The following is a 17,572-nucleotide window of genomic DNA, read 5'->3' as shown; positions in this document are numbered from 1 at the left end:
TTAATCATCTTAATTTAAATGAAACAAACACAGAAAAAGTTTCCTTATTTTGTCAAATCTTTTTTAAAATTTCCCCTTCATTTTTTAGTAGCTTATGTTTAACACAGTACTGTATTTGCTTTTTTTTTGTTTGTTTCTGCTGCTGCCTGATTGCGTACTTCCAGTTAAAAATGAGGTGTGTGGTTGACCAATCAGTTTATCACTCTGGTGTTCGTAATGCTGAGGTTTTACTGTAGTCACTTCCCGTTTCCAAATTATATTTTTCAGCTAAATAAGGTTCCTTGCAAAAATAAATGGTTGAACCCAAGAAGTTTACTTTGATGTTTCCAGAACCCCTCAACGTAATGAGAGATCTGTACAGTTGCCAAACATTTCTTTTTTCATAATACAGTACGCCTTTCAGTCAGGAGTTTGATACTAACTAGTCTTTACAACAAGAATCATCCTTTGACTGATTAAATGGAAAGAGAAGAATTGCCAAATTAAAATACTTCCCAGAAATGCTCCTCAACTGCTTTAGTAACATTGTCATTGTAATACATTTTAAATTTCAGAGTGCTCCTCCTATAGTGAATATTTAATATTTAAGTGGAGTCTTCCACAAATTATCACTGTGTAGTTGAGTGTAGGAGAAGGAAGGAGCAGGAAGCAAGGGGTTCTAATTCAGCAGTATCTCATTTTTTGCTTAATGTTCAAGTGATGATCCTATTGTGCTTAATGTTCCTATTGCGCATTTTCTATATTGAAATCTCCAGCCCTTTATAGAAACTGATATTACGGAAAGCTGGTGTCTTTTCTCATTAGTACTTTTGTCACAAACAGTGAAATTAAGCTTCCAGTGATCCAAACTTTTCCTGAAGCGTTAGACTGTTCTGAGGTAGACATATCATAGAGCAGGAATTTCAGCAGGCACAACTATTCCACTCACACAAACTCTTTAATTGGTCACTATTCTAGACACTTTTGGCCTAAATTTCAAAAGTGTTCAGCACGCATAACTCCAGATGATGTCAACAGAAGCTGTGAGTGCTCAGAAACTCAGGTCCACGGTGGACAGATTAAAATTTGACCCCCTGTCCTTTTGGGAGCATCTAGCATCTCTGTCTGTGCTAGATGTTCCCAGTTTTTACTTGCCAAGAACACAAGAACCACGTGTGGCCTCGCCTAGCAAAGGTGCTCAGATGGACTTATTGTAACTTCTCACCTATTTTTGTACCTGTGTGGGCCCAGCTATAATCTAGCCTTTCGTCAAGTTACCCGAGAGGACTCTGGAAAGGATAATTTAAAAAGTGGAAGAAACTTGGATTTAGCTATATTCACAATCCAATGTGAAGTTCTCCCAAATCTGTTCAAGGCTGTCCCCACTCAGTACTTCTGTTGTAAATTGGATACTGTGATGGATAGTATAAGTGGAATATTTGACTGCTCAGGTCCCTGTATCTTCACACAAATACAGAGGACTATCCTCCCCAATCCTACCCAATGCATATAGACCTAATACACTATATTTTTAATCTTTTCTGGATCCTGTGTCAAAATATATAAGCTTCTAAGAAGATGGGTCTTGCTATGTAAGTGAATAGCTTACTCTGTGCCCTCTTAACATAAAACTCAAAGACTGTATATTAAAAAAAATCCTCAGGAATGGTGAAATTCACCCTTGTGCAGAGGACCAGCACAAAACTTACACACTTCTTAAATCCTATCGTCTTCTGCACAGGGTGAATTTTACCCAAAGAGAAACTTTTTGTTCAGTAGCATTGTGATGGGAAATTCATCCCACACCAGCTCTGAAGGGGTTAATTTGGCTCAGAAGGGGCCAATTAACCTTATAGGCCTCACCTGGGGCAGAGTGAGGCTTAACTGATAGACCCTAGTTACAGACGATGACCACCTGGGGGAGGAGCTGGGAGAGGATTATAAAGAGAGGAAGAGTGCCTGAGACTGATTGTCCGGTGACAATTTGATATCCCGGAAATGGGAAACCTGGCCAGTGAGCCAAGCCACAAAGAGGGAGCATTGCAACTCTCATTTCCACATAAGAAAGGTCTATTGGACAATGAATCAGAAACAGGTCTTTATGTGCTGACCAACAGTGACATCTACTGTTCTGTTCATGGCTTACACTTAAAAGTGCAAATGTCCAACTGAGGGCACCCTGACTTTCAGAAAGAAAAGGAGTACTTGTGGCACCTTAGAGACTAACAAATTTATTTGAGCATAAGCTTTCGTGAGCTACAGCTCACTTCATTGGATGCAGTGAGCTGTAGCTCACGAAAGCTTATGCTCAAATACATTTGTTAGTCTCTAAGGTGCCACAAGTACTCCTTTTCTTTTTGCGAATACAGACTAACACGGCTACTTCTCTGAAACCTGACTTTCAGAGTTCATGAAGTCAAGTATACAGGTTTCAAGTTTAGTGACAAGTGATCTAACATCCTTTTTAGTGGGCAGTGCAAAGCTGTTGGCTGGGTATTAAATTAATATTTAATTGATTTAATTTTTCTTCCTTACTACTAACATTTAATTTATTTATTGGCCAAAAATAGAAAGAGAGACAAGACAGCTGATCATTAAGAATTCTTAGTTTCTCAGAATTCTTGAATTACCAAGAACAACGGAATATAATAGACCAGATCCTGAGCTGTGGCTGAGGAACACTTGGGGCAATTCAGGAGGGGGACATGCAAAGGTGTTTTAAAACTACCTTTCCACAGTTTGATCCTGGGGCTTTCCTAGTGCCTGGCCAGAAACTCATGTAAATTAAGGCAGTCTGAAGGCGGTTTCTGGTCCCAAGGGGCTGGTCCAGCACCCAGGGATCACCAGGGCATAGGGGAGTCCTAGCCAAGAGCCCTTGAGAGAACCAAAGGCTAGTGCTAGCTGGTCAGGCTTTTAGGTTGACTAGCAGGTATCTTACCCAGGTTCCCAAAAGGTTCTGGACCCATATTGCTTATTGAAAGAAATGTGACTCTGTATCTTTTAATAAATGTATTAAAACACTTAGATTAAAAAAAAATAAAATCAAGAAAACATATCACAAAAGCTAAACTAAACTAAGACCAAAGCAACGCAACAATACAATCAGAAACAAATCAAACAAGTTAGACTCAGAATTGAATTGTAATTAAATAATCAAATTAGTTAAATCATAATCCTTATAAATTTTAAGGAGTCTAAGGAAATGACTGTGTGGTTTTGAATCCCCGGCAGAGAGCTTCCACAGTACCGAGGCTAGAGTCGACTTCCCGAGTGTTGCACTGTGGGTAGCTATCCCACAGTTCCCGCAGTCTCCGCTGCCCATGGAATTCTGGGTTGAGATCCCAATGCCTCATGGGGCTAAAACATTGTCGCGGGTGGTTCTGGGTACATATCGTCAGGCCCCCGTTTCCTCCCTCTCTCCCTCCGTGAAAGCAAGGGCAGAGAATCGTTTCGCGCCTTTTTTCCTGAGTTACCTGCGCAGACGCCATACCGCGGCAAGCATGGAGCCCGCTCAGGTAACCATCACCGTATGTCTCCTGGGTGCTGGCAGACAGTGGTACTGCATTGCTACACAGCAGCATCAACCCATTGCCTTGTGGCAGCAGACGGTGCAATACGACTGGTAGCCGTCATCGTCATGTCCGAGGTGCTCCTGGCCACGTCGGCCAGGAGCGCCTGGGCAGACATGTGCGCAGGGACTAAATTTGGAGTGACTTGACCAGGTCATTCTCTTTAGTCCTGCAGTCAGTCCTATTGAACCATCTTATGGTGAGCAGGCAGGCGATACGGATTGCTAGCAGTCCGACTGTACCATCTTCTGCCAGGCAGGCAAGAGATGAGGATGGCTAGCAGTCCTACTGCACCGTCTTCTGCCGAGCAGCCATGAGATGTGGATGGTTTGCAGTCCTTCTGCACCGTCTGCTGCCAGCCAAAGATGTAAAAGATAGATGGAGTGGATCAGCACAAGAAATAGACCAGATTTGTTTTGTACTCATTTGCTTCCCCCTCTCCCCCGTCTAGGGGACTCATTCCTCTAGGTCACACTGCAGTCACTCACAGAGAAGTGCAGCGAGGTAAATCTAGCCATGTATCAATCAGAGGCCAGACCAACCTGCTTGTTCCAATAAGAACAATTACTTAGGTGCACCATTTCTTATTGGAACCCTCCGTGAAGTCCTGCCTGAAATACTCATTGATGTAAAGCCACCCCCTTTGTTGATTTTAATTCCCTGTAAGCCAACCCTGTAAGCCATGTCGTCAGTCGCCCCTCCCTCCATCAGAGCAATGGCAGACAATCGTTCCGCGCCTTTTTTCTGTGCGGATGCCATACCAAGGCAAGCATAGAGGCCGCTCAGCTCACTTTGGCAATTAGGAGCACATTAAACACCACACGCATTATGCAGCAGTATATGCAGCACCAGAACCTGGCAGAGCGATACCGGGTGAGGAGGCAACGTCAGCGCGGTCACGTGAGTGATCAGGACATGGACACAGATTTCTCTCAAAGCACAGGCCCTGCCAATGCATGCATCATGGTGCTAATGGGGCAGGTTCATGCTGTGGAACACCGATTCTGGGCTCGGGAAACAAGCATAGACTGGTGGGACCGCATAGTGTTGCAGGTCTGGGACGATTCCCAGTGGCTGCGAAACTTTCGCATACGTAAGGGCACTTTCATGGAACTTTGTGACTTGCTTTCCCCTGCCCTGAAGCGCATGAATACCAAGATGAGAGCAGCCCTCACAGTTGAGAAGCGAAATGCGATAGCCCTGTGGAAGCTTGCAATGCCAGACAGCTACCGGTCAGTTGGGAATCAATTTGGAGTGGGCAAATCTACTGTGGGGGCTGCTGTGATGCAAGTAGCCCACGCAATCAAAGATCTGCTGATATCAAGGGTAGTGACCCTGGGAAATGTGCAGGTCATAGTGGATGGCTTTGCTGCAATGGGATTCCTTAACTGTGGTGGGGCCATAGACGGAACCCATATCCCTATCTTGGCACCGGAGCACCAAGCCGGCGAGTACATAGACCGCAATGGGTACTTTTCAATAGTGCTGCAAGCTCTGGTGGATCACAAGGGACGTTTCACCAACATCAACGTGGGATGGCCGGGAAGGGTACATGACGCTCGCATCTTCAGGAACTCTGGTCTGTTTCAAAAGCTGCAGGAAGGGACTTTATTCCCAGACCAGAAAATAACTGTTGGGGATGTTGAAATGCCTATAGTTATCCTTGGGGACCCAGCCTACCCCTTAATGCCATGGCTCATGAAGCTGTACACAGGCAGCCTGGACAGTAGTCAGGAGATGTTCAACTACAGGCTGAGCAAGTGCAGAATGGTGGTAGAATGTGCATTTGGACGTTTAAAGGCGCGCTGGCGCAGTTTACTGACTCGGTTAGACCTCAGCGAAACCAATATTCCCACTGTTATTACTGCTTGCTGTGTGCTCCACAATATCTGTGAGAGTAAGGGGGAGACGTTTATGGCGGGGTGGGAGGTTAAGGCAAATTGTCTGGCTGCTGGTTACGCGCAGCCAGACACCAGGGCGGTTAGAAGAGCACAGGAGGGTGCGGTACGCATCAGAGAAGCTTTGAAAACCAGTTTCATGACTGGCCAGGCTACGGTGTGAAAGTTCTCTTTGTTTCTCCTTGATGAAACCCCCCACCCCTTGGTTCACTCTACTTCCCTGTAAGCTAACCACCCTCCCCTCCTCCCTTCAATCACTGCTTGCAGAGGCAATAAAGTCATTGTTGCTTCACATTCATGCATTCTCTATTCTTCATTCATCACACAAATAGGGGGATGACTACCAAGGTAGCCCAGGAGGGGTGGTAGAGGAGGGAAGGAAAATGCCACACAGAACTTTAAAAGTTTACAACTTTAAAATTTATTGAATGCCAGCCTTCTTTTTTTTGGGCAATCCTCTGTGGTGGAGTGGCTGGTTGGCCGGAGGCCCCCCCACCGCGTTCTTGGGTGTCTGGGTGTGGAGGCTATGGAACTTGGGGAGGAGGACGGTTGGTTACACAGGGGCTATAGTGGCAGTGTGTGCTCCAGCTGCCTTTGCTGCAGCTCAACCATACACTGGAGCATACTGGTTTGATCCTCCAGCAGCCTCAGCATTGAATCCTGCCTCCTCTCATCACGCTGCCGCCACATTTGAGCTTCAGCCCTGTCTTCAGCCCGCCACTTACTCTCTTCAGCCCACCACCTCTCCTCCCGGTCATTTTGTGCTTTCCTGCACTCTGACATTATTTGCCTCCACGCATTTATCTGTGCTCTGTCAGTGTGGGAGGACAGCATGAGCTCAGAGAACATTTAATCACGAGTGCGTTTTTTTTTTCTTTTTAATCTTCACTAGCCTCTGGGAAGGAGAAGATCCTGTGATCATTGAAACACATGCAGCTGATGGAGAAAAAAAAAGGGACAGCGGTATTTAAAAAGACACATTTTATAAAACAGTGGCTACACTCTTTCAGGGTAAACCTTGCTGTTAACATTACATACATAGCACATGTGCTTTTGTTACAAGGTCGCATTTTGCCTCCCCCCCCACCGCGTGGCTACCCACTCAACCCTCTCCCCTCCCCGTGGCTAACAGCGGGGAACACTTCTGTTCAGCCACAGGCAAACAGCCCAGCAGGAATGGGCACCTCTGAGTGTCCCCTGAAGAAAAGCACCCTATTTCAACCAGGTGACCATGAATGATATCTCACTCTCCTGAGGATAACACAGAGAGATAAAGAACGGATGTTGTTTGAACTCCAGCAAACATACACTGCAATGCTTTGTTGTACAATGATTCCCGAGTACGTGTTACTGGCCTGGAGTGGTAAAGTGTCCTACCATGAAGGACGCAATAAGGCTGCCCTCCCCAGAAACCTTTTGCAAAGGCTTTGGGAGTACATCCAGGAGAACCGCGAATGCCAGGGCAAAGTAATCCTTTCACATGCTTGCTTTTAAACCATGTATGGTATTTTAAAAGGTACACTCCCCGGAGGTCCCTTCTCCACCTGCCGGGTCCAGGAGGCAGCCTTGGGTGGGTTCGGGGGGTACTGGCTCCAGATCCAGGGTGAGAAACAGTTCCTGGCTGTCGGGAAAACCGGTTTCTCTGCTTGCTTGCTGTGAGCTATCTACAACCTCATCATCATCATCATCTTCTTCGTCCCCAAAACCTACTTCCGTGTTCTCCATTGAAGGAGTCAAACAACACGGCTGGGGGAGTGGTGGCTGAACCCCCTAAAATGGCATGCAGCTCATCATAGAAGCGGCATGTTTGGGGCTCTGACCCGGAGCAGCCGTTCTCCTCTCTGGTTTTCTGGCAGGCTTGCCTCAGCTCCTTAAGTTTCATGCGGCACTGCTTCGGGTCCCTGTTATGCCTCTGTCCTTCATGCCCTGGGAGGTTTTGACAATTTTGAGATTTTGAATTTGGCATTTCGAAAACTGGAAAGGAGTTCTGATAGCACGGATTCCTCTCCCCATACAGCGATCAGATCCCATACCTCCCGTTTAGTCCATGCTGGAGCTCTTTTGCGATTCTGGGACTCCATCATTGTCACCTCTGATGATGAGCTCTGCATGGTCACCTCTGCTGATGAGCTCTGCATGGTCACCTGCAGCTTGCCACGCTGGCCAAACAGGAAATGAGATTCAAAAGTTCGCAGTTCTTTTCCTGTCTACCTGGCCAGCGCATCTGAGTTGAGAGTGCTGTCCAGAGCGGTCACTCTGGGATAGCTTCCGGAGGCCAATACCATCAAATTGTGTCCACAGTACCCCAAATTCGACCTGGCAAGGCCGATTTAAGCGCTAATCCACTTGTCGGGGTGGAGTAAGGAAATCGATTTTAAGAGCCCTTTAAGTCTAAATAAAGGGCTTCATCGTGTGGACAGGTGCAGGTTTAACGCTGCTAAATTCGACCTAAAGTCCTAGTGTAGACCAGGGCTCAGAAAGAGGGATAATTAAGGTGGGTTGTGAATTAATATTTCTGATTTTTTGTGCCTTCAACTGGCATGTGCTAGGAAGAACACCAAGTCCTGAAAGTTAAGATTAAGAGAAGAACAGAAAGATTCCTCCTGTGAGATGCACCAAGAATAGGAATTCCAACCATTCCAAAAAGTCTGTAAGTAAAGAAATGGCACTTTCCTGCTGAAGTGAAGTTCCTGAATGTCTAAGGATCAAATGCTAATGCCAGTGCCTAGCCTGAGTAACTGGGCTATGTTCTAGGCAGATATGCACTATCCAGGAATTCTTCTCCTGGTCCCCACACAAGGGTGTTGGTGCAGAGCTGTTCCATGAAAACTTATTGGCTAAAAATCACCCTCAATGCCCCTTACAAGAGCCATGAAGTGAAGGACTGGAGAGTTACATGCCACTTGTTCCTATGGTTCTTCTCTGCCCATTTCACAGCTCACCACTGCCCCACCTCCATCTATCCCCTGTACACACTGACCAGAGCCTCCCTGGAACAGGACGCCATACAGTGCAAGGTGGCATGTACCCTGACTCCTGTATGGCCTATCTAGATCTGTTTCCTTACCCTTGCACAGGGGAACCACACCTCTGGCTGAGTGTGGCTGAGGAGGAGGGGAAAGATTTTTCCCCACAGAGAACTGGAAATCTAAATAAGTTATATCAGAGGTTCAAGAAAAGGAAAAGGGGTGGGGAAATACAAAACTTCTTTAAAAGCAGAGATGAGTCATAGAAAGAGCTATGTAAGCGATACACACCCTTGAAAGAATGTGCACCAAGAAAGATAAGAAAAATACTAGTAGTGTGTAGTAGAAACAGAGGAAGAGAGGCGTTTTCTCTAAACACCACTAAGGACAGGTCAAGATCTTCAAGGTCAAAATTAAAACAGAAAATCAAATGAGAGACATGAACATCTAAATTAATGGATACAGGGAATCAACCTCCAAAGATAGTATGTAGCCTCATCATGAGTGGCTTGTAGCTTACCTTGACAGATACACACTGGGGTTGTCTCTATGTCTACACTGGCAACTGAATGACAAAATATTTGTCTCTCAGAGGTGTTAACCCCCGCTCCCCCCGAAAGACAAAAGTCGGTGTGAACAGTGCTTTGTTGGCAGGAGCATTCTCCTGCCGACAAAGCTCACACTGCTCGTTGGGGGTGGACGTTTTTTGTTGGCAGGAGCATCGACAAACAGCAGCTACACTGTGCGCCTTTTAGTGGCACAGCTGTAGCGACACAGCCATGTCACTAAAAGCTGCGTAGCCTTACTCTTTGGCAACAGTTGCAGAGCTTGTCATGACAATAAGGTCTCATTGAATCTGAAGTATCTAGTGTTTCAAATAAGATCTACCAAATGCACCAATTACTGGCGGAGGTTTCCCCAACCTCTCCCCCAGACCAAGAGGGAGTACACAGATGTTAGAAGAGTAGAAGAGGTCAAGAATGACAACTTCCAGATAGATATGAGGAAAAGGTCCTGAAGGCCTTTAATTTGTGAGGTTATTATTTCTGGACTTTTCTGTTTACCCCAGCATGCAAATGGACTGAGTAATGACTCAGCTGGAGAGCTAGGCCATGGAAAATGCCAGATTGCTGTGGAACCAGAAAGTAAAAGGGGCCACTAAATTGAAAAAAAACAAAAATCTGTAACACCACACCTGGACACATGCTGATGTTCAGGCAACGAGAGACTCACTACAGACTTACACCTAGCAAGGGACGTATGCAATAAGAAGAGGTTCTGTAAATACATTAGGAGCAAGAGAAATACAAAAGAAAGTGTAGGCCCACTACTTAGCCAGGAAGGAGAGCTAATAATAGATAACAAACAAGGCTGAGGATTTTAATATCTATTTTGCACCAGTCTTCACTAAATAAGTAAATTGTGAACAGCGACTCCATACAATTAATATCAACAACAAGGGGAAAGGAACACAAGCCAAAATAGGGAAATAACAGGTTAAAGAATATTTGGATAAATTACATATATTCAAATTGACAGAGCGTGATGAAACTCACCCTAGGGTACCAGCTGAAACAATATTGGAACCTTTGGCAATTATCTCTGAGAACTCATGAAGGATGAGTGAGGTCCTAGAGGACTGCAGAAGGCCAAACATAGCAATGGGAGTCCCATTTTAAAAAATAATTAATTTTATTTATTAGGAATTTTTTGTTAATTTGTTTTATCCATTTTCCCACCCTCACAGACAGAGCCATCCCTAGTGGATGGTGAATCAGGACAACTGCTCTGGGTCCCACACTTTGGGGGGCCCCATGGGCCGCAACGATTGGCTGGCACCACATGGGCAACAGGTGAACTGCTGGCTTGGGGAGGCTATCCCCATCCCCACCCCTTCCACCCAAGGGAGAGTGCGCCCGCTACTGGGAGGGAAAGTGTGCAGCCTCCCCAGTCCCGGGAAGGTGGGCAGCATGGCCCCAGCCCCCTGGAGCCCAGCAACAATGCTGAAGCGGGGCCCTGGGGGGGTGGAGTGTGGGCGGGGCCATGCCTGGCTGTTTGGTGAAGCACTGCCTCCCCCAGCCTCCCCTACCCGCCCCCAGTGCAGTTGGTCCCAGAAATGATATCATTTCCGCCCCAGACCCCCCACCCCTCCAGGATGGCCCTGCTCACAGAGGGTCAGGTCCTGTCCCTGGAGAGGGTCAGGCCTGGGGATTTGGCCCTGCCTCGGGGGAAGAGGGTTGGCAAAGCAAGCCCACCCTGCACTCTTTCCTCAGCAGCTGTTCCTGACCTGCAGGGAACACACATACATTTAGCTAGGACTCCCATCTATCATCATGACAGAGGGGTGGCTAGGTCATACCTGAGTGGTGCTGCAACCCTGTACTCTAGGTCACAATGCCCAGGGCGGGGATCTGGGCCCAGCCCTGCAAGACAGGAGCCATACAAGCTGCTGCTGCGGTACACATTTTTGTTTTTTCATTTTAATCATTGTTTGTTGTTTTTATTTTGCATTTCCAAAAAGTGCAGGGCTCTAAATATTTTAATTCATAACATGGATAATGGAGTGGAAAGTATGCTTATTAAATTTGCAGATGGCTTCAAGCTGAGAGTAGTTGCTAGAACTTTGGAGGAGAGGATTAGAATTAAAAATGACCTTGACAAATTGGAGAACTGGTCTGAAATCAACAAGATGAATTTAATAAAGACAAGTGCAATGTATCACACTTAGGAAGGAAAAAAAATCAAATGTACAAACCCAAAATGGGGACTAACTGGCTAGGCAGCACTTCAAAAAAGGATGTGGGGGGTTATAGTGCATCACAAATTGAACATAAGCCAACAATGTGATGCAGTTGTGAAAGGCCAGTGTCGTTCTAGGATGCATTAACAGGAGTGTCAGATGTAAGACATGAGAGGTAATTGCCACACTCTACTTGGCACAGCTGAGACTTCAGCTAGAATACCGTGTCCAATATTGGGCACCACACTTTAGGAAAGATGTGGACAAATTGGAGAGACTCCAGAGGAAAGCAACAAAAATGATAAAAGGTTTAAAAAACCTGAGCTATGAGGAAAGGTTACCAAAAAATGGGCATATTTAGTCTTGAGAGAAGCCGGCTGAGAGGGAAACCTGATAACAGTCTTAAAATGATCTGATAAGAGTCTTCAAATATGTTAAGGGCTGTTATAAAGAGTACGGTGATCAATTGTTGTCCAGGTCCACTGAAGGTAGAACAAGAAGTTAGCAGTTTAATCTCCAGCAAGGCTAGATATTAGGAAAATGTTTCTAATGATTGTTAAGTACTGGAATAGAATACCAAGGAAGATTGTGAAATCTCCGACATCAGAGATTATTAAGAATAAGTTGGACAAACACCTGTCAGGGACGATCTATGTTTACTTGGTCTTGCTTCAGTGCAGGGGGCTGGACTAGGTGACTTCTCAAGGTCCCTTATCATCCTACATCTCTATGATTCTAAGGCCTGGTCTATACTACACAGTTAAGTCAACGTAAGACAGGTTACTTCGACCTAATTATGTCAGTGTACATACTAAAGCCTTGTCCCGCCATTGTAAGTGCCCTACCACACCAACATAATAATGCCACCTCCATGAGAGGCGTAGCGCTTATGTCAGTGTAGTTAGAGCAACACAGTGTCTGTGTAGACACTGAGCTACTTACATTGGCTCTTGGCAGTCTTGTCAATTTGAGGACTCCATACTAGATCCGTGAAATTGACAAAAAAGCCGGGCAGCTAGAGCCTGGCTCCCCGCAGTTGCTCCTGGCTCCCTGCTCCCAGCCAGGCTGCGCCTGTCCATCTCCCCACTCAGGGAGCTGAGAAGCCCAGGTGGCTGTGCCCCGCTGGGAGGTGAGAAGCCCAGGCAGCAGGCCCCTGCTCCCAGTGGGGAGACGAGAAGCCCAGAGAGCAGCTGCACAGAGCGGAGAGCCCTGGCTCTCAGGCCCCCGCCCCCAATCCTCTTCAGTCGATGGAAGCACTCCTGGTGAAGATGCACACCACCGACAGAAGGAGGGTAGTGTGGACATACGTTATCTTATGTCTGTAGTGTAGACATGCCCTAAGTGTAGAAACTTCATGTTGTAACGAGAGAGAGAGAGAGAAACAATTAAGATAGGTAGGACACATGCAGTCAATGAAGTTACAGGGGGGATTTTCAAAGGCATAATGTGAAGTTAAGAGCCCAACTACCACTGACATCCAATGCCAACTAGGTGCCTACCTGCCCTTATGCCTTTGAAAATCTCCACCTCAGTCAATATCTCCCCTGGCAAAGACAGGAAAGTTAGTCTCATTGAAAGCTTTATTTAGATGGGATCAAGTGAACCATTTCAGTCAGCATCCCTCCAAGACAAGCACTGATGCACCAAGAAACAGATTAAAGAGAAAATAGTGCAATACTAATATGTCAGCAAATGGCAGCATGGACCAAGTAGGCTTCGTTCTACATGCAAAATACATGCAAAAGTTCAGCTACTTAATCAGAGCAGGTTTGTGACTCTGGTAAGCCAAGTGCCAGCTCTGGCCAAGGCCATAGACATTAGCTAAGAACTGACAAACTCAAAGCTAAAAACCAAACTTGCTCAACTGTGTATTAGTTTTGTTAAAAATGGGTATGAGTTTTATAAGAATGTATTTAGTGTTTAGACTATGAAATGCTTGTAAGTTGCTGCATGCATTAATTTAACTTGTAACATCTGTAATCCACGACATAAGGAAATATGCAAATTTTGCTTTATAATTTTGAAAATGTTTGCTCTGAACTTGTGAACCCAGGCACAGGAATTGTTTCCATCCCCTATCCCTTATGTCCATTCAGAAGGTCTACCAAGAGTAAATGGGCCATGAAGAAATATCACAATACAAAGGATTGATGAATGGCCCTATCACACCCTGGAAATGCTACATGCAAGGAAGCTCGTGTCATGGAATGGAAGGTCAAACGTAAAAGATAAAACAGGGTCACAAGAAAATTTTTCTTCTCTTTGCTGTTTGAACTCTCACAGGGCCAGAGACACTAAATGAAAGCAGAGATACCCAGGGTCAACCTGGGTCCACCCTGAAAGACAGTTTGAACTGACACACTACTACATCTCTGTGACCTTTAGGATCCATAGAAGGTAACTCGTTTGTGTGTATATGTCTGCTTGCTTTAACCTGTACATAACTCTCATTTCTTTTTCCTAGTTAATAAACTTTTAGTTTGTTTATCACCGTATTGGCTACAGGTGTTGTATTTGGTGTAAGATCTAGGGTACCAATTGATCTGGAGTAAGTGACTGGTCTCTTGAGACTGGGAGAAACCTGAATATTTTGTGACTTTTTTTTCTTTTTTTCTTTTGGGTGTAAGTGACCATTTATCACTAAGTCCAGCTTGGCTGGATGGTAAGATAGACTAGAAAGCGCAAAGGGACAGTCTCTGACTCCATGGTCAGACTAGTACAGTGATCCAGGAGCTCATATTTGTTATATTTGAAGGTTTGGTGAAATCTAATTATAGAATATACCACCAGTTTGGGGGATCTGCCCTACTTTTCACAGTCTGTCCTGAGGTGGGCACTCATGGTCGTGGGTCACTCCAGATAGTGTGACGAAGTTATTAAAGAGAGAAGCAACTTTTCAAGGAGAAAAACAATTAAACTTTGCCAAGGGAGACATTTTAATGACAACATTTAATTCCCAAGAGACAAAATATGATGACTGAATTCTTTTGTTAATTCATGGTAACAAGGGCTTTAGCAACAAGTTGAAGACAACACATATCAGTGATAATCAGTCTTGAAAAGTAGTAGAGCCACTTTGTCAAAGATCGGGTCACAGCAGCGCAGCACTGCATGACAATATTTGCATTTGAGCACTGCTTCAGTATGTTATGTGATAACACGGGGGCATCATAACTCATTACTGGTTCTTGTTGATGTGGCATCACACTGATTTTATGATACATTTGACTCCATTCAGTGCAATATTTCTTCTCTCCTTCTGTCTACCTCCTTAGCCTGGGACTTCAGTCTGCTAGAAGAGTAGAGACATTTCTTCTCTCTTCATCCCCACCCCCAACACCCCTGATGCCTGTGAGGGAGAGAGTGTTTCCTCTCTTTCTCAGCTTGAAAGTAGGTTGGATCCAAATGCCTTCTTTTCCCTTCCCACAACATAGAGGAAATAATCCCTACACCTCTCAAACAGACCCACAGACTGTGAGAACCACAGAAAGAGCCCTAAAGAATTGTGGCTTGAGGGAGAAAGGATAGTTTTGTGGCTAACACACTGGAATAGGGCTCAAGAGATCTGGGATTAATGCCTGCATGTGCCACAGCCTTCCTTTGTGATCTTGTGCAAGTCACTAATGCCACAATATTCAAAAGTGTCCACTAATTTTGAACGCCCCACTGGAGACACCTAGGAGCCTTAAGCTGTGAACCCCAAAACTGAGGCATGCAAAATGAAAATTTAGGCCTGTCAGATCTTCTCAAAACATTTTCATAGGGCTCCACCCTTCAGACTTCTCCCACACATGGTCTTCACCTAAACTCCCTCTTCAGCTTACACAAGCTGAGCACAGTGCTATACTCGTTGCAATACGAATTATACCTTCTGAGAACAAAATACAAACATTTCTAACACATGCCGTTAAATCACGTTTGTTTGACAAGTAGTTTGGCTTCCCTTCTTGTTATGGTTACAGAAACACTTTTCTTTAGATGGTAAACAAATGATGAGATTCCCCTAATACCTACCCCCTCCTCTCTGGCAGTACAGGCATCGCTGGGTCACAGACTTTAGCATGGGTGAAGGGCAGTGGAAATGCCTTATGAATATATTGGCAGCATGCTTCTGTTCTCCTCTTCAAGGTCAAACACCATTTATCTAGAGCAACAGAGGTAATGTCTTTAAGAGCTTTACAGAGCATACAGATTAAGCTGGTGTCAGTGTGAGTTACACAAATAGGGTCCAGGTGCAGCAGGCAGTCAGCTTGCAAAACAGGTATGCTCTCAGGACTCCAGATTTTACAAAGTTTGTTTGAAGGAAAGTGACGCCGAAGAAGTTAAGTCTAAAGAAATTTCAGAAATGGTTGTTGCAGCAGGTGGGGATTTTCTCAGCATTTCTCAACAATAACCACAAAGGTTAAAAAAACTCCCTATTTTTGTTAAAATTGCTGTGGGTGTAAGGAAGGAGTTCACAGTTTGGTACACATTTTGATTGCACATAAATGGTACATCTGTCTGGAACAGTCAGCAGGTGCACAATCATAGACGGTTTTATATATGATACAACTATTCAAAAGAGTAGACTAGGAAAGGGGGAAGACTTACAAAGGGAATCTATCAGAAGCCAGCAGAAATGAAATAAGCAGCAACAAAAAGATCAATCTAGGAAAAGATAGCAGTATTGTTTTATTGTTAAATCTTGCAGTGAATTAAAGGTAATGGAAATGAGGGACTAGTAACATGTCTGGAATAAGACATGGCACAGGTAGGCACTGTGCAGAATTCCTCCAATGAACTTCATTCCTGGACTGTCACCCATTTTATTCCAGCCATGGATCCCAATTGAGCAGAAAACGTCTATTCTGCCAGTATGTGCAATGTTGCTAGGATGAACAAAAATTTATTTTCACTTTTAACTTAAGACCAGATTGAAACTTAAGTCTCCAGAGGTGGAACAACAGTAAACTAACCAACTTTGTCTGCCAACTCCTAGAAGAAAATATTCTGATACAGATAACACAGGGGCCAAATTCAGCAAAGTTGGCATACAGAAGATGTACACCTTCTTGTGCCACTTAAGTTGCTTTTACCCACAGGGATCTACTTCCCTGCAGCTGCCTGCAAAAGGGTTTTCTGCAATAAGGACATCTTTAACTGTAACCATAGCTTACAGAGGGACTTCACAAGAGGGGCATTCTCCAGATGGCCAATCAGAGGACTCTGCAGTTACCCTGGCCTTGCCCCAAACCAATCACCTCTATCCATCTTATGTTCTGTACTTCCCTCCCGCTCCCCACTCCTCCATTTTTCTGGCAGAGGAGACCCACAAAACTGATTCAAAGGCTGGAAAAATGCTTCCAGTGAGAGATTTAATCTGTAAAGTTTATCAGAAAGAAGACTGAGAGGTGACTTGGTTACAGCATATAAGTACCTTCACGGGAAGAAAACATCAGCTAGTAAAGGGCTCTTCAACCTAGTGGACAAAGACATAACAAGAACCAATGGCTGGAAACGAACGCCAGACAAATTCAAAAGATAAATTAGGCACAATTTTTTAAACTTGCAGGTGAGTAACCATTGGAACAAGCAAACAAGGACAGTGCTAGATTCTCCATCACTTGATGCCTTCAAACCAAGACCGGATGCCTTTCTGGAAGACATGTATTAATCAAACACAAATTACTGGGGGTCAGTGCAGAGATAACTGGGTGAAATTCTGTGACCTGTGATATGTCAAAACTAGATAATCTAAGGGTCCCTTCTGGTCTTAAAATCTGTGAATCTCTATGAACTGAAACTGCGGCTACATTGAAAATGGAGAGGTAAATGGAGAAAATACTAGTGAAATGGCCATGGGAGTTTACAAATAAAATGCAGAAAGTTCCTGAGCTATTTAGGATGCCTGAGTAGGTCCAGGTTGATGTTAGCATAGAATGTATCTAATTTTGCATGGTCAATGACTGCACTATGGAACATTGCAAAAGCTGAGAACATCCCATGTCTATTATGTGGATTATTACATCACTACTATGCAGTCGTGGGTTAAATAATACAAAGAGATTTGTGAATATTTTCACAAATAAGCATGGCAACTTTGCCCGGGTGTTATTTGTCAGCTCCTGCTATGTGTTGTTCCAAAGTACTTTTATGACCACCACTTCATGAAAATATTCATGAACCCTGAAAGTTTCAAGTTCCATGTGACTTAAGTGACCAATAACAAACCATGAAGAGCTGATAGTCAAAGAGCTGTAACAGGGTAGCTTGACCCTTAAAGGCAGCAGGGCCTGGAGCTTGCCAACCCTGATTACTAAAGAGGCACACCCGGGATGGAACAGGTAATTTTCTTTAAGAGGCAGCAGGTGTCTGAAATGAAAGGGGAAGCTCAGGAACGTGCAGGAATTAAGATAGTCTCCAGCCAGGAAAACCCTGATA

Source organism: Chelonia mydas, chromosome 1 (genome assembly GCF_015237465.2).
Source record: "Chelonia mydas isolate rCheMyd1 chromosome 1, rCheMyd1.pri.v2, whole genome shotgun sequence".
NCBI lineage: Eukaryota > Metazoa > Chordata > Testudines > Cheloniidae > Chelonia > Chelonia mydas.
This window is presented reverse-complemented; position numbering follows the sequence as displayed.